Source organism: Marmota monax, unplaced genomic scaffold (genome assembly GCF_021218885.2).
Source record: "Marmota monax isolate L192 unplaced genomic scaffold, Marmota_monax_Labrador192_F-V1.1 WCK01_AAM20220418_F8-fsc00005, whole genome shotgun sequence".
In the NCBI taxonomy this organism is placed as follows: Eukaryota; Metazoa; Chordata; class Mammalia; order Rodentia; family Sciuridae; genus Marmota; species Marmota monax.
Genome location: NW_026692254.1, coordinates 23,736,741 through 23,763,992, shown reverse-complemented (window position 1 = coordinate 23,763,992; position 27,252 = coordinate 23,736,741). Strand labels below are relative to the sequence as shown.

At 38.2% G+C, this 27,252-nt stretch overlaps 1 protein-coding gene across 2 annotated transcripts in view; it reads left to right on the top strand.

The window, feature by feature from the left end:
• The window catches only part of Sv2b (synaptic vesicle glycoprotein 2B), a 257,782-nt gene that overhangs the window by 38,772 nt on the left and 191,758 nt on the right, over nucleotides 1–27,252 (top strand). For both annotated transcript variants that reach the window (XM_046436674.2, XM_046436683.2), the window contains 2 exons: nucleotides 2,973–3,190; nucleotides 24,576–24,731. The gene's annotated coding sequence lies outside the window, so the exon portion shown is untranslated. The remainder of the gene's footprint in view (nucleotides 1–2,972; nucleotides 3,191–24,575; nucleotides 24,732–27,252) is intronic.

Sequence of the window (27,252 nt, the reverse complement as noted above, 5' to 3'; positions counted from 1 at the left end):
GCTGTTTCTATTTGCTTTTCTTCTTTACTTGCCTTCTTTCAGATGGGTTTTCCCCAACAGGGTGGCCTGGAGCAACTATAGACTTGAATTTTCCATGTTTAATAAACCCAGTCTAAAAAGAACTCTTTCTCAATAATTCCAGCAAAACTTGAGGGCTTTTGTTGGTCCAGTCAGGGTTGGTGAACATCCCAGAAGCAATCACATTAGCTAGGTTGACAGAGTAGTCTCAACAGCAGAACATACATGCCCACCTTGTTCCTGGGGAAGGACTGAGAAAGCAAAGTAGCTTTCACTATAATAGCTGTTTGCTCATAAAAATGATTCTAGGGTTAATTCTGAATAACAAAGTATTGAATAGAGGCATGTTTGAAATGATATATTTTAGGTCTAACTTATGAACTATCATTATCTTCTGACCAGCCATTTTTTGTGATTATCCATACTTAATGAAAACATGCTTTAAAAAGTACAGGTTTCTAACTCAAACAAATAAAGCATCTTTTTATTTTCATTTTTATTTTTTTGGTATCATGGATTGAACCCAGGGGCACTCAACTACTCAGCCATATATCTCCAGCCCTTTTTTTATTTTGAGTCAGGGTCTTGCTAAGTTGCTTAGGGTCTTGCTAAGTTGCTGAGGCTGGCCTTGAACTTGTGATCCTTCTGCCTTAGCTTCCTTAATTCCTGGGATTACAGGCATGTGTGCCACCATGCCTGGCATATTTTAATAAAGCAATTAGACAGCAATAGAACTCTCATATTTCTGCTGCCATTTTTTTGTTTGTTCATTTGTCTGTTTTTGTTTTTGTGGTACTGTAGGTTGAACCCAGGGCCTCTACATGCTGGGCAAGTGTTCTATTACTGAGCCACAGCCCTCCCTCATGTCTTTATATTCTATGGAAGAAAAACTCAACCCCAGTGGGCTGCTGCTTCTGTTAGAGCATGATTTGGTCTAAGTTGGGGCAAACCGTTCAGTTGCATTCATTAAAAGCTCATGGAAAGTTTTGGTTTTTAGAACAAGAACTTCACATTCAATTTTCTTCCCGAAGGGATTTCTAACACAATACCTAGAAAAAGAATAACATGTTTTTAGGTCTAAGGAGTGTGTTCCATAGCTCCCTTACTAGGTAGAGACTACCATTTCTGACTTCATATTTCCCCTATTTCCCTGACTCTATGGTAGATCTTATTCACTTTCATTGCACAGGCTGCAGGGTGTATTTTGGAGATGTACTGCTTGGTTTTTAATCCTGGCCCTGCCCTTTGTTGACTCTGTGACTCTGTCAGAGAGTTAGTCACTCTGAGGCCCTCTGTGCTTGCATTTCCTCATCTGTGCAAACCTCTCTTTATCACATAGCCTACACAAACTGCTGAGGACAGTGCCTGGCACACAGTAAGCCCTTTATAAGTATTTGCTACCATTATTGTTATTTTAAAAGCTCTCAAAGCTCATAACCACCGGCCTGTTGTACTTCTGCTTCAGATGGAAGCTTGGAGGGCAGAGGGCAGATGCCTGAAGCTAAGCAGCTTATTAAAAGTAGAATAGAAATAGATGAGAGGAAACCAAAGCACTTTTCTCTTTAGATAGTTATCAAACCACGCTTCGCTGCAGACTATGGGCTTGGGTATGGCCAGAGATCAAAGGCCCTCTTATGTGCAGTGACATTTCTGAGCACAGGGCTGAGTTATAAACCTCTTGAATGGAAGGTTTTGGCACTTGGAACACAGCTTGGGATGGAAGGGCAGGGTTTTTATAGAGGCGATTCACGGAACTGCTTATGCTGGGGAGAATCTAGACTGTTATGACTCATTCGTCTCTTTATTGCTCTGGACCAAGAACTGTTGTTTCCTTTTAAGTCCCTCTGTAGGAGCTGAGCCTCAGCCTAGGGCCAAGACAGCTTTTTCAGGAAGACAGTGTGGCTTCAGTGAGTGTGAACGGGAATACCCTTTGTTGGGCTCTGGGTCAAGCGTACTGGACAAGCAGAATAAGGATTTTATTTTACCAGGGAGTAGAATTTCTTTTGGAAACCAGAAGCATCCTTAAAGTCTTTGACTTCAGATAAGCTTTTCTTTTGTCTGTCTGCCATTTTTGTTCTCTGACAGCCCAAACTAAATTGGATTGTGTGTTAAGTAGAGGACAGACCAACTTTGCAAAGTGGTAGCAAGTGTGCCTGCGTGGCCGCATATGAACCCAGGGATAGCAGAAGAGGTCATTTGGAGTCCAAGTGGCCTGAAATCTTCTGGGCCTCCTGGAAAAAACTGTGGTGAGAACTTTGGGACTGGTGGTGATACCTAGTATGATTGGCAGACTTCCAGTGCTCCCTAATTCCTGGTACTTAGCCCTTTCGTACATTCTCCTTCCTATGTGTCTTACCAGCTTCTCAAGCATAGAGTACAGCAAAAGAAATGAGATGTAGGGTTGTGGCTATGGCTCAGTGGCAGAGCACTTACCTAGCATGTGTGAGGTACTGGGTTTGATCCTTAGCACCGTATACAAAAATAAATAAAATAAAAGTATGCTGTCCATCTATACCTACAGAAAAAAAAAAAAGAAAGAAAGAAATGGGATGCAACTTTCGCGATTCAGTCACAAAAGACTGTGATTTCTACCTCTCTAGGAAGCCCCTTTCTTCTTTTTAATTGCGGGTTACAATTGTATATAATAGGAGAATACTTTGTTACATATGTGTACATGCATGCACATAGCATAGTTCGGTCAGTTTCTTTCCCTAGTACTTTCCTGTCCCTCCTTGCCTCGCCCCCCCAATCCCTTTCCTTTACTCTACTGGAATCCCTTCTGTTTTCATGAGACTCCCCCCATATAATTTTTTTCCTTTTTCTCTCTCTAGCTTCCACGTATAAGAAAAAACATGACCCTTGACTTTCTGAGTCTGGCTTATTTTGCTTCCTGAAATGCTTTCAAATTCCATCCATTTTCTAGCAAATGACAAAATTTTTGTTCTTCTTTTTAGATGGATAAAATTCCATTGTCGGAATCTCTCTCTTTCACTGCCACTGTCTCATCCCCTTTCTTGCCTTCTTGACCTGTGTGCTTGGATGAAGCTGGCTGCCATGTTGGAGAGACCAGAGTGGCACAGAGCCAAGGTGACTTCCTGTTCACCATACAACAAAGACCCGTTACTCTTAGCCCACCAACTTGTGAGGAACTGAGTCCTGTTAACAGCCACAGGTGAGTCTGGAACTGCAACCAGCCTGCCCCTGTTGGACTTTCAGTTGATTGGAGCCCTGGTTGTCATCTTGTTTTCTGTCCTGGGAGAAGTTCTGAAATAGAGGAATGAGTGTCTGAATGCCCGATCCCTCAAAAACATGGGACAAAAACATACTATATTAGTGTGTTGTCCTTATCTGCTAAGTTTGGGGGCGATTTTCACTGTAGCACTAGATAACTAAAATGCTAGGTCAATGAAATTTATAGTCTTAAAGACTGCTCAAAAACTCCAGGGTTTTGGATACTCCTAATGATTGTACTTACGCAGTATCAGAGCATTCAGAATCCAAGGTATCGGTGATGGTTGGTCTCTGAGGGACACAAGCTATGTTGGTTAAGGTCTCTAATACAGTGTCTGGCAAGAGCTTTAGAGAAGAATGCTAGAATTAAGGGAACCAGGATTTCTTTGGGAATCCTAATGGGGTAGAGGTCATTGCTGGGAGAAAAATCTCTCTCCTTGGTAAACAGGAGCAGAAAGTATTAAGTGTGGGGAGAGAAAGAGAGAGAAGGAAGTTCACATCTTTATTAATTGGCAAATTTGGTTTTAGACTAGGGCTACCATATGCTCAGGAGATGAACTACAAAGAAAGATGAAAACAGCAGAGAGAGGTACTATGGAAACATCAAATGATGAAGGATTCCACCAAGCACCCAGAAGAAATGAGATACCAGTGCCAACAGAGCAGGAAAATCATACTTCAGTAGAACAAATAGAAATGTAAATGAATAATGCTCAATGTGAAAATTTGAAAAGACGTGGACAAAGACAAAAGAAAAAAACACAAAATCCCATTATCCAGAGAGAACCATTGTTAATACACTTAAAAAGATTTCTCTTCTTCAATGCATATTTTTATATATAGTTTATATTTTTATAGTACATGCGATTTCACTTTAATTAAAATTTAAGTTATGAAATAATTCAAACACAGAAAATAAGTTGTCACCAAGTATAACAGTCTAGATTGTTTGATGCAGATCCCTCTTCATCCCATGCAATACCATCAGCTTAGACAACAAAGACTTTTGTTTTTTTCTATCACATAAAATCCATCTGTAGGTTGTCCATCCAGAGCTGGTTTGGCATTTCTGCAGTATCATCATTATGAACACAACTTTCAGTTCTTTGTTCTGCCATCTTGGGTTGTCTTTGTGTTTCCAAGATGGTTGTTGGAGCTCCAGAAATCAGATCCACATGGTATACCATAGGAATGACTTACTCTTTAAAAAGACTTAGAGGAAGTTTTAGGCAACACTCTCTACCACATCTTATTGGCTCAAATTTAGTCATATGTTCACATGTCATTGCAGAGTGATAGGAAATGAAATCTTTTATTCAAGATGATGATGTTCCCAGCTAAAAAAGATTCTTTGCCATGCTGTGGAATCACCAGCCAGATTTAACATGTGAAATCACTTGGTTAATGTTGGTCTCTTTAAAACAATTTAAATTAAGAAATGAAAAACTAAAGATATAGGTAGATTCCACTTTCACTGGATGTAGGAAGTTGAAAAGTACCATTTTCAACTTAATAAGAAAATCCAGATAAACCATAATTGTAACTTTTCTTGAAGTCATCAGAGCCTTGGGGATGGAGGGTAACTAAGATGCCTATAATCCAAGGAAAGATAGGCCTACTAAGGAGAAAGGACATAGATATGGCTCCCCTTGTGTTAGTCACAGGAGGGAGAAACACTGGATACCATATTAGTAGGTGAAAGAAGTCAACTAAATTTTCATATATATATGAAAACTTCATATATACATATTATAAAATTTAGTTGACTATTCTATACACACTGTGCACCATCTAATAAAAATCACTATATATATATATATATATATATATATATATATACAATTCCTTTATTTTTATGTGGTACTGAGCTACAACCCTAGCCCTCAACTAAATTTTTAATGAATAAGGGCAACTGTTGACTTTATAGAAATCTGAGCTCTCCAAGACACAAGGGGAATTAATCTAATCCTCTCATGCAAATTATAATGCAAACAAAAAAAAGTACATGTATAAAGACATGAATTGGCGTGAACATACTTTATATAAAAGATACGAAAAATTATGCTCTATATGTGTAATAAGAATTGTAATGCATTCTGCTGTTGTGTATTTAAAAAAAATAAAATCAAGAAAAGAGCAGGGTTTTTTTTTAAAGTAAAGAATTTACAACCCTAAAAAAAAAAAAAAAGAATACAAGGGGAGTTCACATTCATTAGCGGTTTATTCTGCATGGACCCCTGTTGGGTGCTCACAAGAAAGACTGTGGTGACGAGGGAGACCTGAAGGAATTTCTCTTGGTGACCAAGACTTGCAGGAGGTAGGAGACCTTATCCCTTAGGATTTCCTTCCTGTGGAACAAAAGCAACTAGCAATGGAAGGAAAGCAGTAAACTGAGAGGCAGCACTAAAGGGAAGACCCTTTGTGGCTGGCAGAAGGGGGAAAAATACCCATCCTCTTTGCTTCAGGGAAATAATTATAAGCACAAATTCTATATTAGTGGCCTTTTGCTCGGAGGGAAAGGTCAGGAAACTAACTCCTGCTTAAGAACTTCTAGAGAGAATAGCCAGAGTTGACTGCCACTAGGAATAAGGGCAGGCTCACAAAGAAAGTCAGACCTCTGAGGCCCTGGCACATGGGGCTTGCCAGGACAACAGAGTCCCTCTCTCCACAACAGAGAATGCCGTCTTCCGTCCCCACCCCATGACAGCAGCTTACCACTGTGGAAGAGACAGGGCGTGGAAGGAAATCCTGTGTGATGCAGAAAGCTAAGTGCAGCACAGAAACACTGATAAAAGCCCTCCAGCATCCGCCCCCGCCCAAGCACAAGGTTACAGTAGAGGAATTTGAATTTACTGGTAACTATAGCAATAACAAAACTCAAACCCTCAGTTCCTGACTAGACCCATTCAATCTCATACACTGATGACCTAATAAGAGAAGACCTATGCCCATTTCTAGCATAAATACTATTTATATCAGTTTACTATTCTATACACACTGTACACCATCCAATAAAAAATTACAATATATATACATAAGAAAAAAATTGTTAAAAAATGAACAAAATCAAACTACCCAGATGTTGGGACTATCAGGGAATTTAAAATGACTGTATTGATAAGTTGAAGGTTCTAGTGGAAAAATTTTAGATAACATGCATGAACTGATAGGGGATTTCAGTAGAGAAATGGAAGATATTGGAATCAAATGGAATTGCTAGAAATGAAAAGCGAGGTAACAGAGATGAAGAATTAACAGATTAGGAAAACTTAAATTACTGAGGAAAGAATAAATGAACTTGAGAAAGAGCATTAGAAATGACCCAACCCCCAAAACACAAAGAATTAACAGAAAAGAAAAAACCTGAGAGCACCCAAAAGCTATAGAACAGTATCAAATGGTCCAAAATACATGTAATGGGAATTACAGAAGGGAAAGAGAAAAACTGAGGTCAAAGATATACACAATTACTCCTCTCTCCATTTTTCTTTCTTTTCTTTTTTTCCAAAGTAAGCATTTATCCTGAAGTTAGTGAGTATAACTTCTGGGAATTTAAAATGACTGTGGCCTTTTGCTGGGAGGGAAAGTTCAGGAAACTAATTCCTGCGTAAGACCTTCTAGAGAGAATAGCCAGAGTTTGACTGACATGAGGAACAAGGGCAGGCTCACAAAGAAAGGGAGGGAAAGGTCAGGAATCTAACTCCCGTATAATTTCTATTCTGTTTTAATATTTTTTAATATACCTAAATTCACAGATATTATGAATAAGTGTTTAGCTTTAGATCTGAATATCTGAAATAATGTATTGGTATTGTTTTTGTCTTTAAATGTATATACATGGCAGCCTATTACCTTTTTTTGTTTTTACTTTATAAATTAAAAGTTAAAATTCATTGATTTTTTTTAAACTGGTGCATTGTTTCCCATTACATAGTTTAATAATTTCCAAAATTATGGAAAAAATTGGTTTACCATTATAAACAGTGCTGCAATAAACATTTATAGGTGGTATCTTGTGAATCTGTGAGTTTCACACTCTATTCCTCAGTGCATAATTCTGAGTTGAGGAAAACAGTTTTAAACATTACTAAGTATTGCCAAATTGTTCATTAAAGTGGTTGAACTGATTTATACCTCAACAAGTGGTAAATAATAATTTCTTATAATAATCCCCTATCAGTTCATGCATGTTATCTAACATTTTGTATACATTTTGTATTATCAGACTCTTGCCAAGTTATGGATGTAAAATTAAATTTTGTCATTGTCTTAATTTGCATTTCCCTAAATATCTTTTCATATGTTAATTGGTTGCTTTTGTTTGTTTCTGTTTTAAATTGGTTATTTCTGTTTGTATAAATTCCCGGATCATAGTCTTTCTCCATGTGTAGCAGGGTTGTTTAGTCATTTTCTTATTATTCTGTAAGATTTCTTTTCTTAGTTGATTCATCTTTGTGGATTATGTGCTTATCCGTAGCTGGTTATTTTTGTTATGGGCTTTTTTTTAAAGGCAGAGATTATAATTTTAATTTGCTAAAATTTAATAATTGTTCCCCTTATGGTTTGTATTTTTTTGTGCCTTATGCAGTACTTTCCTACTATACCATTATAAAATTACATTCTATTTTCTTTTTTTTCTCTAGTAATGAGGACTGAACTGAGGAGTATTTTACCACTGAGCTTTATTCACATGCCTGGCCCTCTTTATTTTTCATTTTGAGTCCAGGTCTTGCTAAGTTGTGAAGGCTGGCCTCAAACTTGCCATCCTCCTTGCCTCAGCCTCCAGAGTTACTGGGATTACAGGGGTGCACCACCATGCTTGACGATTGTCTTATACTTTCTTCTAAAAGTGCTAGAAATATTGATTTTATATTTGCAATTTGGGATATGTGAAGTAGGGCCTAATTTGACATTTTTTTTTCATGAAGCCAATGTCCCAGTACCATTTAGATTGTGTTTTCTTTCCCCACTTAGAGTTCCAGTTGCCATTTATATGAGGCTAGATCCGTTTCCAGGATTCTTCTGTTTGGTATCTCTTCAATTTTTTTTTCAATTAACATTATTTCATGGGAATATGTGAGGAAATTTAATGGCTGCTTGTCCAGCTACTGAGACTGCAGCTGTAAGAACCAGAAGTTGGGGGAGTGTGGATTCCCAAGGAGCATCCCGGGTCCAGACTCCAGGTTCAGGGGCTACTCCCAAAGACTCAGAGTCATCCTTCTCACTGGTAATGGCTGAGTTATGGGGCTAGAGATGTGTGATTATGTGACTTTGGGGAAAAGAAAAAAGAAACCTGAGCCTGTCCAGTCCCATATTACTGTTTCTGAAGTTTATCTGAATTCCTGAAGTTTTCACTAGAGAACAGACTATTAAAAATAAAACTTTATGTTAGAGGAAACAACATACTCATGTACCAGAGTATGGGAATAGCACTGCCTTTCCATATCAAAGTGTCTCAGTTTGGATAATAAATTTGATGAGCATCATCTTGATGAGAAAATGAAGTTCCTAGAAGTGAAGCAACTTTTGTTTTTAAACTTTTTTTTATTAGTTACAACTAGATAATGGCAACAAGCTTCCCCATCCGTTCCCCCTAGGAAATACATCCAAATGTAAAAATACCCCCAAATGGTTTTCTCATTAAGTGTGATGTGAATTCGAGGTCTCATAAAACACCTGGGAAACTGCAATTAATAGTTAATTGGCTTTAAGACACACAATGGGGTAACTGCATACTTGAAGACAAAGTTAAATTAAACACTAGGGATGAAGAAATTTAAAAAAAAATCAAATACTGTAGGTGGTGTCACAGGGGTCAGAGCTCAATCCTGTTTTAGTCAGCTTTTTCATGGCTTTGACTAAAAGACCCAACCAGCCCAACTTTAGAGGAGGAAAAGTTTATTTAGGGGCTCACGGTTTCAGAGGTCTTAGTCCATAGAAGGCTGGCTCCATTCTTCAGGGCTCTGGTGAAGCAGGAGCAACATGGCAGAAGAGTAGGGCAGAGGGAAGCAGCTCACATGGTGATCAGGAAGCAGAGAGAAAAACTCCACTGGCCAGATATGTACCCCCAAGCCACGCCCCAATTCTCACCTCCAGCCACACTCTAGTACTTCAGTTACCAATCAGTTAGTCCCTACCAGGGGACTAATTCACTGATTGGGTTAAGACTTTTACAACCGGACCATTTCACCTCTGAATCTTCTTGCATTGTCTCACACATTAGCTTTTGGGGGACACCACATCTAAACCATAACAAATCCTGTGACTGGATTGTTCTTCTCATGCTGCTTCTTTTTACAATCTATATTATAAGGCTCTGGCATAATGCTGGAATGAGCTGATGTTTACCTCCTCCCTACTAAAATGTATCAAATGCTGGATAAACATATATATGTAGCATATTATTTCTTATGAAGAACAAAAATATTAATCAGCCATGAAGGAATAAGATAATGAATCTAACTGCATTAAGATCTCTGTCAAAAGACACCATTCAGGATTGAAAATAGGCAAAAATTGCCTACATCTAATTGACTAATGAGTTGCATCTAGAGCTCCTATAAATCAATAAAAAAATTCAATATAAAAAATTGACAAAAGACTTGAACAGGCAATAAAGAAGCCAGACATTTTGTGTTTCTCTCTCTCTCTCTCTCTCTCTCTTTCTCTCTTCCAATTAATTATGGGTGAATCTAGAATGGTATACAGATGTTGAACATAATATTTGTTTTTGTTTTCTGTTGCTGTAACAAAATACTGGAGACTGGATAATTTATAAAGAAAAGAGGTTTATGATTCTAGAGGCTAGGAAATCTGAGAGCATGGTGCTGATATCAGGTAAGGATCTTTCTGCTGCATCATAACATGGGAGAAGGCATCACATGGCAAGAAAGAGCAGAAGTGCTCATTGAGATCTCTTTTCTTTTTCTTAAAAAGCCACTAATGCCATGATGGGGGCACCACCATCATGATCTCATTTACTCCTAATGACCCCTCAAAGACCATACTTCTAAATACCATCATCTTACAAATTTGGGGTTTAAATTTTCAACACTTGAAATTTTAGGGGACACATTCTCAATGCATTTCCTATAGCATGACTTTTTCAACTTATTAAAAAAATTCAAAACAAATCATCAGGGAAAATGAAAAATATAGCCAAATTTGAATAAAAAAATGAAAATCACCAGGTGGGAGAAATGAAGGAAGTGCTCCCAGGGAGAACAGGAGGTGTGCCAGCCAATGCTCCGGTGACTTAGGCACATATTGACTTCGATATGGGTCTTAGGAACTTTGGCATGGGTGGGGGTTGGGGGAGGGTTGAATTTCCTTCCAGGAACATGAGGCAAATGACACAAAGCAACAGAATTGAGTCTCCTCCATGTAAGCAGATTTCAGGAGAAGACTGCTTTCTCCACAAGAAGAGATTAGAAAAATTTCCTATTTCACCCAGGAGGGAGCGAGGACACTTGTCTCTGATGTTCTTGGTAGAGAAAACTCTTCTTTGAAAAGTTGAAAGCTCATTCCTATGCCACATGTGAGTGTTGACTCCAAAGGTTCTGTAACTGCACCATAGATAGAAATGGTTCCAGACCAATGAACTCTCCAGAGTATTCATCAGAAACAAATTCAAAACCATTTTGCAGGGACACTTTAATAATCCACGGGGCATAAGATTTTCATTAGGTATTAGCTTACGATAAAAAATAACAACCCAAGTAGGAAATCACTATAAGGGTCAATCAATAAGCACAACATAAGGAAGGATTAGCATCTTAATGACTTGAAATTATATGATAATCTGAAAGAGATGATAACATCATAGTATTTAGAACAACTCAATAGGTTTTAGAAAAAGAAAAAAAAAACAGACCACAATAAAAAAGAGAACCCTAGGAAAAAAGAAGACGCATACAAAGGAAATAAGAAAATTAAAATACGAATAATTAATAATCATCATTGAAATATCTAAAAAACGTCTTTAGATGGGTTAAATAGCATATTAAATACAACTGCAGAAATAGTGAACTGGCAGATCGTTCTGAGGAAATTATCCAGAATGTCCCATAGAAAGTTTATGTGATAGGAAAAAAAGTGAGAGAGTGAGATATTAGAGAAGAATAATCACAGGAGATGGAGCAATGCATGTGCAATGGAAGTTCCAGATGAAAGAAAAAAAAAGAAACTGGGAAAAGCAATATTCAAAAAGATAATGGCTAGGACTTTCCCCCAAAGAGATAAAAGACGTGTCTAACTGCATGTGAAAATGATGTTCTTTTCAGTTTTAGCTGAGGTCAAGATCAAGAATGATAAGTGGCAAATTGTGACCCAGATGTTAAATTTACTCTCTTGGCCACAAATGCAGAACATGCTAATAGATGGCAAAACTGGTCTGACGATAGGAGTCAATCACTTACTCTTTTCTTTAAAAAAAAACTTTTGTAGTTGTAGATGGACAGAATGCCTTTATTTTATTTGCTTATTTTTATGTGGTGCTGAGGATCGAACCCTGTGCCTCCGTATGCTAGGCAAATGCTCTGCCACTGAGCTACAGCCCCAGCCCCAGCCCCAGCCACCTACTCTTGACCTATATAAGAGCTTGAAGGTGAAAAGACTCACGTTAAGGACTTTTTAGGGGAGAGTTAATGATGTGCTACTTAAGACTGTCATGGAGGAGGAGTAGGAGGGGGCTGTCCCCTCATATCAGGTTAAAAAAAAAAAAGTGACCTCAGTGATGTGTCTCCGGAAGGTGAAGGTTCCAGGGAAGCAGTACAACTCATGCCAGAAAAGCTCAAAACCAAGAGGCCATGGTTGGAGCTGCTATTGCCCAGCAGCAGGATGATAAGCGGTAGCTGCACTCTGGGGACAGAGCTGCATTCCACTTTTGGTGGGCACAGATGTCTGCTTTCTGAGCTGTGGAAAGGAAATTTTGAACTTGAATAAATTTATAGTTTTGGCATTATGTTGAACTAGCCCCAAATTAGGTAATTATCTGTGATTTCATGCAGGAATAGGTAGAGAGCTGCAGAGAAAGTTTGAAGGGATTGGGAGAATAAAGTTAGTTTTTTTCTTATATTCTTTTGAGTCTAGCTAAATGAGAACACTAGGGAAATATGCATCTTCAGATTGGAGGATGACAAAAATTTACATTTAAGATAGACTCAATTAACATTTTACACATTTAGTAAAATCAAAAAGAAAATCTTTTAACTCCCTCAGAATATCGCATCGCTTCAAATGAGATATTCCAAGGGCACCACATTACCTATGTAATATTCCAGGCAAGAATGTACAATCTGAGTCTAATGAAGAAATATTTAATAAATTCCAAGTGAGGAATATTTCATTTTAAAAGGAGGAAGCTGTAATAAAACTATCAATGTCATAAAAAACAAAGTAAGTTTAGGTAAGTAGTTCAGAGTTACAAAGGCTAAAGACAGATGATAGCTAAATCAGTGCCTGAGACTAGTGGATTGTAGGCTTGGAGACTAGGGAGAAGGATATGATAAAGGACATAAATTGAATCAATTGAAAAAGATCAGAATAAGAATGAAAGATTAAATGAAAATGTATCATTATTAAATTTACTGAAGCTGATAATTTTCCTAAGGGTTGCATAGAGAATATTTATACTTTTAAGTGTACAATGAAGCATTTAAGAGTAAGTCAAGTGACTTATCTTCAAATGGTTCAAAGCAAAATATTGTGTGTGTGTGTGTGTGTGTGTGTGTAGAAAGCAAAAGATGAAGCAGATGGGGAAAAGTTTAATATTAATAAATATGGGTCAAAGGCATATGAGTATTCTTTATACTATTTTGCAAATTTTCTGTAAATATGAAATGATGTTCAAAGTTTCAAGATTAGAAAACAAATAAAAAAGGAATCAGGGAGACAGATGCAGAGGAAAACTTCAGTGGGACGATTTCTCACTAGTAACAATAGAAGTCAAGAGAATTATATTTTCAAACTGCTCAGGAATGCAACTTTTAGTTCAGTAATTTCATCTTAAGTAAATTATCATTCAGAAATGGAAGAGAAAATAAAAACATTAGAAAAATAGAAACACTTAGACAGTGATGAAACAATCAGTCACAGTTTCTTGATGAAAGAACTACTAGGGGATGCGCTTCAAGGAGAAGGAAACTCGGTACAGAATAAAGGAGTGGGATGTAAGAGACAAAGTTGTGCAAAGCAGTTAGTAAGCATTTAAGCAAATCTAAATAAATCTTGAGTGAAAATAAGTTTCAAACCATCACATTTGGGGAGTTGAGGATTTTGCTCAGTGGTAGAACATATGTCTAGCATGTGACACCTTGAGTTCTGTCTCCAGCAGTATTAAAAAAAAATTGCGGGGATGTGTGTGCGGTTAAAGGTGAAACTAAAAATTCAGGAAAACAATAAAATGGAGGTAGGAGAAGATAATCCAGAGTTAAAACATCCTAATATTTTCTGCAAGTAAACCATGCACATTAAAATATTCAGATAATGAATTAAAAGAAAAAATATAATCTGTAACTTCCTTAAAGGCTAGAGGAAATGGAAATAGAGGAAATAAAAAAAGCATGATATGCACCCACCCCTTCCCAAAAAAGGGCAGAAAAGGAAAAGCATAAATGAAACAACACAATAACAACGGAGGAAACACATTGAAATACACTAAAAATCACAGGAAATGTAAATGTTCATACAATGGAAAACCACATGGATGTTGGGGAAAAAAACCCCACCTAATCAGATCTGTATTTTCACAGACAAATATCAGGTCTATGTCAACATAAACAAACATCAGAAACATTGGACTGTGTATATAAAATAAGGTGCAAAAGGATATATACCACATGGGGCCCCTGAATAAATTTAAAATGGCATAAAACAACATAATATATTGTTTATGGCTATAAGTAAGTATTTGTGGCAGAATTATTGGTGGAGCAATGCACACCAACTTGATGGTAGTGATGATCACTGTGGGAGGGAAAGATGGGGGTAATTATAATTTAGCTGCCTTTTTTCCTTAAATAACAATAACAAAATAAACAACTCTTGAAACAACCATGACTAAAAGGTATTATGTTACTTCTGAGTTGTGAGTCTATGGGTGCCTGTCATATTAATTTCTTGGCGTCTCTGTGTATTGAAAGCATTTAATAATTAAACATTAAACCTCTATTGTTTATATTTTCTACTCTTGCTTCCCAGGGACATGGAGATATTCAGTCTTGCTCTCTGGGGTGCTGGTCAGGAAGGATGCTGGTTATTTGGAGTCATGCTGTTCCCAGCTGAGCCCTGACAACAGCCTGCACAGGCTCCATGGCCCAATGGCTTTCAGTTTAGCTAGTGGGATGCATCGCCCGGAGATAGGAGGGCAGGACGAGGAGCCCAGGGAATTCTTCCCAGCCCTCTACTTGTTTTGGCATTGTGTATCTGGCTGTTTGTAGTGCAAGTCTCACCATGTAGCTCCTCCTCCAGAGTTTGTGCTATTGCTAACTCTACTATCAGTGCTTACAGCTCTTGTCTCAAGTAGGCCCTGGAAGGGGTGGGTAATAGCTTCTAGTCTCTGGACGCCTTATTGTATCCCATTTATTTCCTCACCTATGATGGAAGCTCTCAGCAGTCCCTTCACAGAGCCTTTGCAGTTTGATCATCTGAATGACACAAGAAGACACAGTGTAAAAGAAAAAAATAAATAAATTTATAGAACTCCTTTGCTGTGGATGAAAAGTCTCCCTGGGTGACTTGCTCCAAGTTCAAGGCCTTCTTGCATATAAAAAAAAAAACCTGTCTTGAGTGCATGTGGTTGACAGCTTCTTGATAAAAGGGATCTGGTCACACATACAGGAAGGTCTCCTTTCCTAAGACCTCAAAGACCTCATGCCCCAAAGATTTTATGATACCTTGAATAATAACAATTGTGCTTTATGACTTATATTTTCATTTATTCAATTAATTTTGTTATCTGCATCAAAAACAGCACTGTGCTGGGTGTGGTGGTTCACATCTGTAATCCCAGTGACTTGGGAGGCTGAGGCAGGAGGATTTAAGTTTGAGGCCAGTTTCAGCAACTCAGTGAGGTCCTCAGCAACTTAGTGAGATCCTGTCTCAAAAACAAAACAAAACAAAACAAAAAAAACGGGGAGGGGGTGGGTGGGTGAGAAGGGCTATGGCTTGGGGAATTTTACCCTGGGTTCAATCCTCAGTACCAAACAAAACATCCCCACAAACAAGCAAACAACAATGAAACAAGCAAAACAGTGCCAACACATGAGGATACACTGTTGAAGAAAAAAAAAAAAGTCTTTGTGTTGGAGCTTATACTAGATGGAGAAGTTGTGTAAATCTATGATTAAGAAACCTGGTAAAAGCAGGGGAGGTGAAAGTCAAGCATGCTGTGGAGTATGCAAGTGAGTATCCAGCCCAGCTTTCTGTGTACCATCAGAGATATTTTCTCAAAGGAAAGAACATGTAATCTGAGACCGGAAGAATAAAACTAGTTAGCCACAGGAAGGAGAATGGGTGAGTGGGAGGGAGCAGCTTTATTTTTAAGGTATTCTAGGCTGAGAGAGAAAACAGCTGGGGCAAAGACCAGTAGGGATAAAAATAATTTGGGAAATTGTAAATATATCTGTTGAGTTGATAGGAGGAAGAGGAGGAGGAGGAGGAAGAGGAGGAGGAGGAGGAGGAGGAGGAGGAAGTGGAGAAGGAGGAGGAGTGAGAGAGACATAAGAGGCAACAGAAGAAGAAGAATCATATCACAAAAAAGCCTTATAAATGAGATTAAGGGTACAGGTGAGGTCAGTGAAGAACCATTCAGTCCTTTTTAAAGTAGATAGCATGTAACATGCTTAATAATACTCGTGTTTTAGAAAGATTGCCCTGTCCATAGGGGAAGAATGAACTGGAGCTTGGTCAGAACAGAGGGGGCTTTATTAGGGCGTCTCGTGTGTCCCAGGCCTAGATGGGTTGGACTGGAGTGGAGATGGTAGGGATGGAGAGAGAGAAGTGGCCAAAGTGCAACGTGTGGTCTCCTTATTTGATGTCAGCTGGACTGGGAGCTCTACTCTGTGTTCATCTCTGTGTCTTCAGCACCATGGAGGTGCTCAGGGAATAAATGTTTTGAGTAGTGAATTTCAGTGACATGGTGTTTTTGTGACAGTGGTTGCCTTCATGCCTTTCCAGACCTATCTTTGTTAGGACAATTCAGTAAGATTGTGAAATCGATGTGTAGGCTTAGTTCAGCCGGCACACCAAGGTGCCCGATGCTTTATTTAACAGGGTGTATTCAAACTCTGGGTCTGTCTCAGTTGTCTTCTGCCATCTGCTGGGACAAGCATTTCATAACATCCCAAAACTGGATAACCAATAGAGACAAAGCCAAGCTTATAGGCTTTGTGAAAGACAGAGGGGACGATACCCTGGACAGATTTACCAGTGTGACATCCGTGTCACCTCCCATTTGCAGCTCATCTTTAGTGTTTTCCAAAGATGAAAATCTACTTCTGTTTTTTAGTACAAACTTTTAAAAAAAGTTTTTATTAGTACATTATAGTTATACGTAATAGTGGAGTTCACGTTGACACAATCACTCATGCTTGGAATGTAATTTGCTTCATTGCAGTCCCCAGTGCTTCCTCTTTCCCTCCCCTCCTCCCTCGCTGTGATCCCCTTTTTGTTCTCTACTGGTTATTTATTTATTAATTATTATTATTAAAAATATTTTTAGTTGTAGTCGGACACAATACCTTTATTTATTTATTTATTTTCATGTGGTACTGAGGATTGAACCCAGGGCCTCACATGTGCTAGGTAAGCACTCTACCACTGAGACCCAGCACCAGCCCCTATTTATTTATTTTTAATTGGTAACACACACACACACACACACACATTTCACTGTAGTATATCATCATATACGAACATGGCACAATTTTATCAATTTATTCCACATTTCTTCCTTTTTGGGTTCCTTCTCCCACCCCCCTCAATCCAATCCCTTTCTTCTACTCCACTGATCTCCCCTATATTTTCAGTGGATCTGCTTCCCCCGTTTTCTCCTTACTTTGCTTCTGCATATGAGAGAAAACATTCAACCCTTGACTTTCTGAGTTTTATACAGACTATCTTAAGCATGACATTGTCTTTGGAGTTTTTGCAACAACCCTGTGTATAATAACAACCATTATTATGCTACCTTTTTTTTTTAATAAGGAGACAGAAATCCAGAGATTTAAACAAAAAACTAACTCTGAATAATAATTCAGTGGCCAAGCCAGGTCTGAAGACTCCTTGACACTTTTTCCATAAAACATCTCAAAAAAACACAACACAAACAAAAAATCAAGGCGACTTCCAGTGGACTAAGATAAGCCCACCCTAGACCTGGGGAGAGAGGCAAAGCCATCGGCCCAGCATGCTGGCTGCTTTTCCTGCTTCGTTTACTTCCCCATTTATCGTTGCATTCCGCTGTGTCCACTGTTTAAGCCTTCTCATTCCATGAACAGCTGATGGTATTGTCCTTCCCCCCATTGTGTACATACAGGACATTTATTCTCACTCCTCCGCTTTCCACCTCTACTTACCTCTTCCCCAATCCTGATTGGCATCAGCTACATCTTAGCTTTTACACAGGGAGGTTTGATTTCATTAAGATTTTTGTGACAGGGCTTTTGGACACTTGCTGCTTTCTATTCCATCATGTTCCCATGGGAGAAACTGAGAAAGGAGTCTTTTAGAGCAAACCCACAAGTTCCCATGAATTAGCATTGTGTGTTTCTCTTCCAGGCAACCGAAAGCTCTCAGATTAATATACCCTTGGACTTGTCAAAGCTCTTGGGGCCCAAATCGTGAGAAATAGGAGAGGATTCAATCTAAGGAGGCGATTTCTTTGCATTGAGTTATGCTGGGTTATTAATGGGGGTAGTAGACAACAGAATGTCTCCTCTCTGACAATTCTTTCTACTGACACAGACATTTGTGCTGGTAGCAGATGGATAGGTCACACCAACTGAATGGAACAACTGTACTTTACAAAGCTCCATTTTAATTAGTAAACATAAACCCAGTTGGGCATTGTGCCCAGGAATTCAGTGTGACATTTAGTAGTAAGAAGAATACAGTCTTTGACATCAATTTTAACCAGGCAGGATGAATGACTGGAGGTGAAAATGGATAGATACCTTGTAAGGGTTGTGCTAGAAACTGAAGTTCTGATTGCTGTGCCTGGGGTTCAAAATTTCATAGGTCCCTTCTGTCCCCTCTACACCTGCATGGGTCAGAGAATGTAATGAAGGACCCCTCCCTTCCCTTCTGAGGAGATTGGCTTCTTTTATTTTACCTATGTTCTCTGGAATCATAAAAAGAATATGGATTTGGAAGGAGACAGTTTTAGGTCTGAACAGCAGACTCAACATACTTTACAATATCTTGGCAAGTATTAATGTGAGCAAATTCCTAGATTTCTGATCTTCAGTTTCCACAAATAATGAAAATAAATACACACCTTATAGATTTGGCTGCAAACAGTAAAGGAAGATAACATATGCAGAGCACCTCTTATGCCTGAATTAGAGGGAACATAACAAAAAGACAAAAGCTGCCTTTGTCTTTATTATTCACTGGCTTGAGATACACATTCACCTTAGTATTTAACAGCTCATTCCATATTCCATACCATTGATAATTAGAATGTGATTTCTCTTTTCATGCTATTCTCTCTTCTGTTAAAATGCCAAAGTCCCTTCCCTCCAGGGATACTCTTTGATTTCTGGATATTTTCACCTCCAAAAGGGAAAACTACGATGTCCAGGATTTTTGGCTGTTATTACCAATTCTACCACATGATGGCGTGGTTGAAACAGGCAATCTTGCCACAGGGCGCCATCTTCCTGGTCCAATGCCCAATAGATCTCAGGGAACTAGATTGGCACCTCGGTGGAATGCAGCAGCTGCTGTATCTCATCAGTTTAGATAACTTCTATTTATTTATTTTTATTTCTACATTTAAAAAACAATTTTTTTAGTTGTTGATAGACCTTTATTTTACTTATTTATAAGTGGTGCTGAGAATCGAACCCAGTGCCTCACACATGCCAGACAAGTGTGCTACTGCTGAGTCCCAGCCCCAGTCCTTATTTCTACATTTTTGTAATTGGTACATTATAGTTGTACACCTTGATGGGATTTGTTGATGCATGTTGGTACATGCACACAATATAACAATATAATTTGGCCAACATTGAACCCCAGCACTTCACCCCTTCCTTTCTATATCCCACCCTCTGATCCATTTCTTCTACTGATCTCACTTTGATTTTCATGTGGTTCCCCACTCCCCATCTTTCTTTTCATTTTTCCTCTGTAGCTTCCTCATGTAAGTGAAGAAAACATAAACTTCTGAATTTGGCCTTTGACTTTCTGAGTTTGGCTTATTTTGCTTAACAAAATGGTCTCAAGTTTCATCTATTTCTCCTGCAAATGACATAATTTCATTTTTCTTTATGGGTGAATGAAACTCCATTGTGTATATAAACCACATTTTCATCATCCACTCATCTGTTGATGGATACCTATGCGGTTTCCATAATTTGGCTATTGTGAATTGTGCAGTTATAAACATTAGTATCACTATAATATAATGACTTTAATTCTTTAGGCGAAATACTGAGGGGTGGTATAGCTGGGTCATATGGTTTTTCCATGCCTACCTAGTCTCTTGAAGAACTTCCATACTGATTTCCATAGTAGTTGTACTAATTTATAATCCTACCAACAGTGTAAAAGTGTTCCTTTTTCTCCACATCCTTTCTAGCATTTATTTTTATTTGTATTCTTGATGACTGCCATTCTGACTGGTGTGAGATGAAATTTCTGCCTAGTTTTGATTTGTAGTTCCTTAAATGCTAATGATGTTGAACATTTTTTTTATACATTTGTTCACCATTCATATTTCTTCTTTTGGGAATTGTCTGCTTAATTCATTTGCCCATTTATTAATTGGGTCATTTCATTTTTTGGTGCAAAGTTTTTTGAGTTCTTTATATATTCTAGGTATTAATCCTCTGTCAGAAGAGAAGCTAGCAAAGATTTTTCTCCCATTCTGTATGTTCTCTCTTCACATTCCTAATTATTTCCTTTGCTATAAGAAGCTTTTTAATTTGACGCAATCTGTTTATTAACTCTTGGCATTATTTCCTGAGCTTTGGGGGTCCTATAGAGAGAGTTGTTGCTTGTGCCTGTATGTTGGAATGTTTACCTTACATTTTCTTCTAGGAGTTAAAAAGTTTCTGATCTAATTCCTAGGTCTTTGCTCCATTTTGAGTTGATTTTTGTGCAGGGTGAGATATAAAGGTTTGTCTTATTATTTTTTAAAATTTATTTATTTATTCTAATTTGTTATACATGGCAGCAGAATGCATTTCAATTCATAGTACACTTATGGAGCACAATTTTTCATATCTCTGGTTGTACGCAAAGTAGAATCACACCATTCGTGTCTTCATACATGTACCTAGGGTAGTGATGTGCATCTCATTCCGCCATGTTTTGTCTCATTCTTGTACATATGGATAACCAGTTTTCCAAGGACCATTTGTTAAAAAGGCTGTCTTTTCTCCAGTGTATGTTTTTGGTAAACTTGTCAAGGATCAGATGACTGTAGATGGGTGAATTTGTCTCTCCATGCCTTTTATTTTATACCATGTGTCTATCTGTCTGTTTTTATGTCAGTATTATGCAGTTTTTGTTACTATAGATCTGTAGTGTAATTTGAAGTCAGGGATTGTGATGTTTCCAGTGTTGCTTTTTTTGGTTTAAAATGGCTTTGGTTAATCTGGTTTTTTTTTTTTTTTTATTCTTCCAGATGAATGTTAGGACTGTTTTTCTAGTTCTGTGAAGAATGCCATTGGTATTAGATCACTTCCACTCAATCACTTCTTGTAATGGAGACTAAGCTGTGAGATCATTGTATAGAGAAGAGATCTTCACCCAATGCTCCCTGCCCATGGATGAGGTCTATTTAATCCTCTCCCTTGTTTAATCACTTTGATCTTTTAGTTGACATATCCAGAGTTTCATGAGAGATGGCTTCTTTGCATGTGGACAGCTGTCACCATGTTCAAGTAATTAGTGTTCTTCTTCCTGGCAGTATTGACAGGCAGATTCTTGCCATAAAGAGGCCCTCTCAGGAGAGTCAGCTCTGATAAAACTTTGGAAAACTTAATGCCTGGTTGGGCACACCTCTGCCCAGATGAGTTCCTTAGAACTAAATGTTTCTGTCCATACTCGTGGGACTTGGGCTGGACCCAGGAGGCTGTGAGTGCTAAAGAAATGTTGGAAGTAATAATGTTGTCTACTCTTGTCCATCTCTTAAGCCAGATCTCATGTCTTTAAATGTATTGAGGGTGCTTGCCATGGGGAGGAGGGTGTCCAAGGTAGTTAACTCTAGAAAGCCAATTGCCAAACTTGATTTCATCAGCATCTCATTTTCTCATTTATTTCACATTTTTGTATTGTTTGAATTTAATTCACAGTTATGTGCTGCATAATGATGTGTTGGTCAACAACTGGCTGCATTTACAATTGTGGTGTCATAAGATTGTAATAGAGCTAAAAAACTCCTGTCACTTCATAACATCATAGCCAACATAAATGTTGTAGTGTAATGCATTATTCACGTATTTGCAGTGATGCTGGTGTAAACAAACCTATAGCACTGCCAGTCATATAAAAGCAGAGCACATAAATAATGTACAGCATACATAATTTATGATAATGATAATAAATGACTATGTTACAGATTTATGTATTTACTATACTCCTTTTTGACATTATTTTCAAGTGTACTTCTACTTATTAAAAAAAAAAAAAGGATTCACTAAAAAAGAGCCAGCAGTGGTCTCATATATTTTATGTTTAATGTGCCTATTGATTACATCAAGAGGCCGTATTGAAGCTGGGTGAGGTGGTGCACAGCTTTAATCCCAGTGACTGAGGAAGCCGAGGCAGGAGGATCAAAAGTTTAAGGCCAGTCTTAGCAACTTGGCGAGACCCTGTCTTGGTGGAAAAGAAAAAGCCACATGGAGTGATAATGATTAACCTAGACCATCTAGGTTACAAACCTTGTGCTTTGTGATATTTGCACAATGATGAAATCACGTAATGATACGTTTCTTTTTTTCATATATTTTTAGTTGTCAATGGACCTTTATTTTATTCATTTATTTATATGGGTGGCTGAGAATTGAACCCAGTGTCTCACACATGCTAGGCAAGTGCTCTACCACTGAGCCCCAGCCCCAGCCCCTGACATATTTCTTTGAATGTGTCCTATCTGTAAATGGAGCACGACTGTGTTGTGCACTGGGCCGGTGACTTTACTGCCTCCGTGAATCAAAAAGCCCCAAAGGGGTTGAGAACAAAGCTGAAGGTGCTGGCTTGGGTAGACACTGGTTGTTGGATTCTGTGGACCTGATAATTGCCTATCCTTGTACTTCTCTATGGAAAGGAAGGATTCCCTTACATATACATATAAAGTCTACTTTAGCCGCATAGGTTTTTGCTATTATTTGGGCAATGTTAGCTGTTCCAGCAGATTAATTCCACTTCCCAAAAGATTAAAACAATAAAAATCTCTCTCAGATTCCCCAGCAAGCTGGTTGGGAAGCTCTTGATGTGGCTTTTCAGAGCCTAGGCTCCTTCTGTCTTGTGACTCTGACATCTGCCAGGTCCCGAGTTGTTTTCACTCATCTGATGGGTTGAGAAGAGGGATTGTGTTTCTTAATCACTGGCTTAGAGAGACACCACCATCATATCATTTCCTAGAGTGACACCATCATCACACCACAGAACTAGTTCTGCCTAGAAACGGAATGGAGATACAGTTCCTGTTGGGCAGCCTCTTCTTGAAAACAACAATACACTATGGAGGAGGATCACTCTTCTATGATAATCAGACAACCATTTTATTTTATTTAAAATTTTTTATTTGTTCTTTTTAGTTATACATGACAATAGTATGTATTTTGACATAATATACATACATGGAGTATAACTTCCCATTTTTGTGGTTGTGAATGATGTGGAGTCACACTGGTTGTGTATTCATATAAACACACAGGAAATGTATGTCTGATTCATTCTGTCTTTCCCATTTCCATCACCCTTCCCTTCCCCCGACTCCTTCCTGTCCATTCTGGTGAATCTCCCCCACTTACCCCCGCCCATGTGTCTATTGTGAGTCAGCACCTGCATATCAGAGAGAACATTAGGTCTTTGGTTTTTTGAATTGGCTTATTTCACTTAGCATGATAGCTCCAGTTCCATCCATTTATGGGCAAATGCCATAATTTCATTCTTCTTTATGGCTGAGTAATATTCCATTGTATATACATACCACATTTTCTTTATCCATTCATCTATTGAAGGGGACCTAGATAGGTTCCATATAGCTTAGCTATTGTGAATTGAGCTGCTATAAACATTGTTGTGGCTGTGTCACTATAGTGTGTTGACTTTAAGTCCTCTTTAGTCAACCATTTAAAAAGGTATACTCACTCAAATGACTTTGGATCTTGGAAAACTTCAACATTTAATCTCATCGAGTCACTTTCCATAGGGATGCAGGCACATTAATGTTTATAGCAGCAGAATTCACAACAGTCAAGGTATGGAATAAACCTAGGTTCCTGTCAACAGATGAATTAATCTAAAACAATGTGGTATATTTACACAATGGAGTACTACTCAGCCATAAAGAAGAATGACATTATGGCATTTGCTGGCAAATAGATGGAACTGGAGACTATCACGCTAAGTGAAATAAGCCAGACCCAGAATTTCAAAGGTTAAATGTTTTCTCTGATATGCAGAAGCTAGTCCAAACTAAGACAACAAAAACAACAAACAAACAAACAAAAAACCCAAACAAAACAAACAAAACCAGAAAGACAGAAAAGAGGGGGATTCCATCAAAATAGAAGAGAGATCTATGGAATAGAGGAAAGGAATTTAGGGAGAAGGAGGAGGGACAGGATAAGAGAAGAAGAGTAGAATAGATCTGATCTCACTTTCCTATGTACATGGATGAATATACCACAGTGCTCTCACCATCCTGCACATCCACAAGGCACTAATTAAAACAACAACAACTATAAGTAAACAGTAAAAGTGGGAAGAGGATAGGGAGAGGAAAGAGGGGAGGGAAAGGAGAAGTACTGGAGATTGAATTAGAGCAAATTATACTCCATGCTTTTATAATTATGTCAAAATTAATCCTAATGTTTTATATATAAAACTAAAAAGAACTAATTAAAAATGTCATTTTCCAACTCTAGCAATGGAAACTGCAAGAAAGAGAGATCATTTGGAGTCACTCAGAGGGAAAGTTGGGATTCCGATTTGCCACCACGAAGCTTCCTCCTTGTTCTGCACAAGCCATCAATGTACAGAGTGTGGAAGTCCATCTATTAGTCAGGAAGAGCTTTTGAAAGGTACAATTCCTCCAAGCATTGTAATAATGCAAATATAATATGTGTTTCCAAATATTATTAATATAATTTAACACCTTTTTGTGTAAGAAGTAGCTATACCTCTAGTAAATTGCTGGTGGAATTTTTAATTGTCTTAGCCATTTGGAGAAGAAACTAGCATTATATCTTAAAGTTGAAGGTGCTGGCATCCTCTGACCCAGCAATTCCATTAGTGTCATCAATAAGGATTTATTTCCAATCAGCAAACCCAGAAAAACCAAATTGTGCAAACAATGGCATATATAAGTGGCTCCCAGTGGTTTCGTTTTTCAATCAGATGATATTTGAAAAGCCTGAAAAATTGATCAAGTTCATATGAAAGAAAAAAAAAATCGATTCTGGAATACTGCTGTTGGTAGCTGAGCACGCACATCGACAGCAAATGTTGAAATGGTGGAGACCATGCTGTATGCCTCAGAGATTCTCAGGGCAAGTTTTTTTTTGAGAGTCAGCCTTTGGGATTACAATAGTGGCATACATAGTACATTTTCTTTTTCCTTTTTATTTTAATTTTTTTGCAGCGCTGGGTATTAATTTTTTTGCAGGGCCTCATGCATGGGAGACAAGCACTCTACCACTAAGCTACCCACCAGCCCAGTATTCTCTTCTATAATCACGTATCTGAGGACTTCCCCTCTTCAGAATATGCTGGAAATATAAAATGTATACAAAATAAAATAGGCCTTTGAGCAACAGAAACATGTCACAGATGTCAAGAGCTAAAGCTCCTGAGTTTCACCGTGAGGCTTCCTCACACACTGTCACTGTGAGCTTATTGAATTTTGTTTTGTGTTTTTCCCTAATAAGCTTGGCTAGCTGTTTCCTCTTGTAAGCTGGTCTAGAAGTAGTAATCCAGAAATGTGTGTATGTGTATGTGTTCACCCTGAACGATCGTTCTTGATGGGGGGTGAGTTTGCCCCTCGATGCAGGGACATTTGGCGATGTCTGGAGGCCTCTTTGGCTTGACTGAATAGGAATCGAGAGTTGCTACTGGCATCTCGGAGGAAGAGGACAGGCTTGCTGATAAATGCACAGGAAGGTCCCCTTACCAGAACTAAGAATTATCTACCCCCAAACTGGGCTGGCAAGGGCACCAGTGAGGTATGTGTGTGGTAATTTACAAATTAACAGTGGAGTAGAGGAAGAAACATGAAAAAAACAAAAGACGCAGGCACTTAAAAAAATAAAATTCACAAAAGCATGTTAGTGTTGCACCTTTTAGCATGGAGGCAAAGAACTGTATGCATGCCAATAACCTCTAGACTATCGCTGTATTTGGGCATTGAGTCATAATAGCTGTTCCAATAATGTTAATATATTCAGCTTAATGAAACAGGTGGGGGATGTTTATTACCTGCAGCTAAGCGGGGACTGTGGATGGTAAAGAATGGCATCCAAGATAAACAGACATCTCTACACTCTGCCTGGAGCTAAGGGACTGTTTGCTACCAGTGTATTAGAGGCAGAATTTATGTAGGAAAGTACCTATATTAAGGAGTCTCCATTCTGCTGCTGTGTGACCTTGGATGGTCTTAAATCTTTTGTTTCTGCAGGGAATTATAATGCCTTCTATGCTTAGTGTTACAAAGACTAAGTAAAAATATTTTTAAACTGTCTGATACATATAAAAAACTCAATAATGATAGCTCTTATTACTATAGTAAATACATAATAAGTAATTTCTAATAATAAAATGTGTTTTATACTTAGAATATATCTATATAAAAACACAAAATAATGAATAAACCTCAGTTCTTTAAAATTTGATGCTCTGACATCTAGACATTCTGATATTTTGGTACTTGACAAATAAGTAGTAACTGGCTTAATCTCAATGGCTTGACTTCTGGTGATGGTCTCCCTCACCCAATGCACAGTCAGCTGGGGGGAAGTTTCTGGAACATCATCAAAGGGGGAAAGAATCTCTAAATCAGACAGTCCTCAGGGATTGGGGAAAGGCTAAATATAAATAAATAAACTTGACATGGAACAATGGGTTGCGTTACTTTATTTTGTTGAACTTCCTTTACCCAATAGCAATTCAAGGCTTGCCTAGCCTGGCTCCTACAGTCTGGGAGGGCAAGGCAGCCCCACAGGAAGTGCACACTGTCCTGTCCCTTCTAACAGAAAAAAACCAACATTGGTGGAGCAGTCATGCATGTAGGGCATGCGCACAGGTACCCATGACCAGCTCTCCTTCAACTCCGAGCCTCTTACCGCTTCATCTTCAGACAGCACTGAGTGAGTATCCCAACTTCGGTGCTTGCTAACTAGATGCAGTTCAATAACAACTCACATCTTGTAGAGAAGCAAGTTATTTTATCTCTAAGCTCAGATTCCTCCCCTATATAATAAGGGTAGTAATAGTTTCTATTTCACAGGGTCATTGTGAAATAGAAAACATATTATTAAATAAAAATTAAATGCTTGCATTCAATAACTAATAGATATTAGCTGTGAGTTGTTATATATAGGAGCTTAA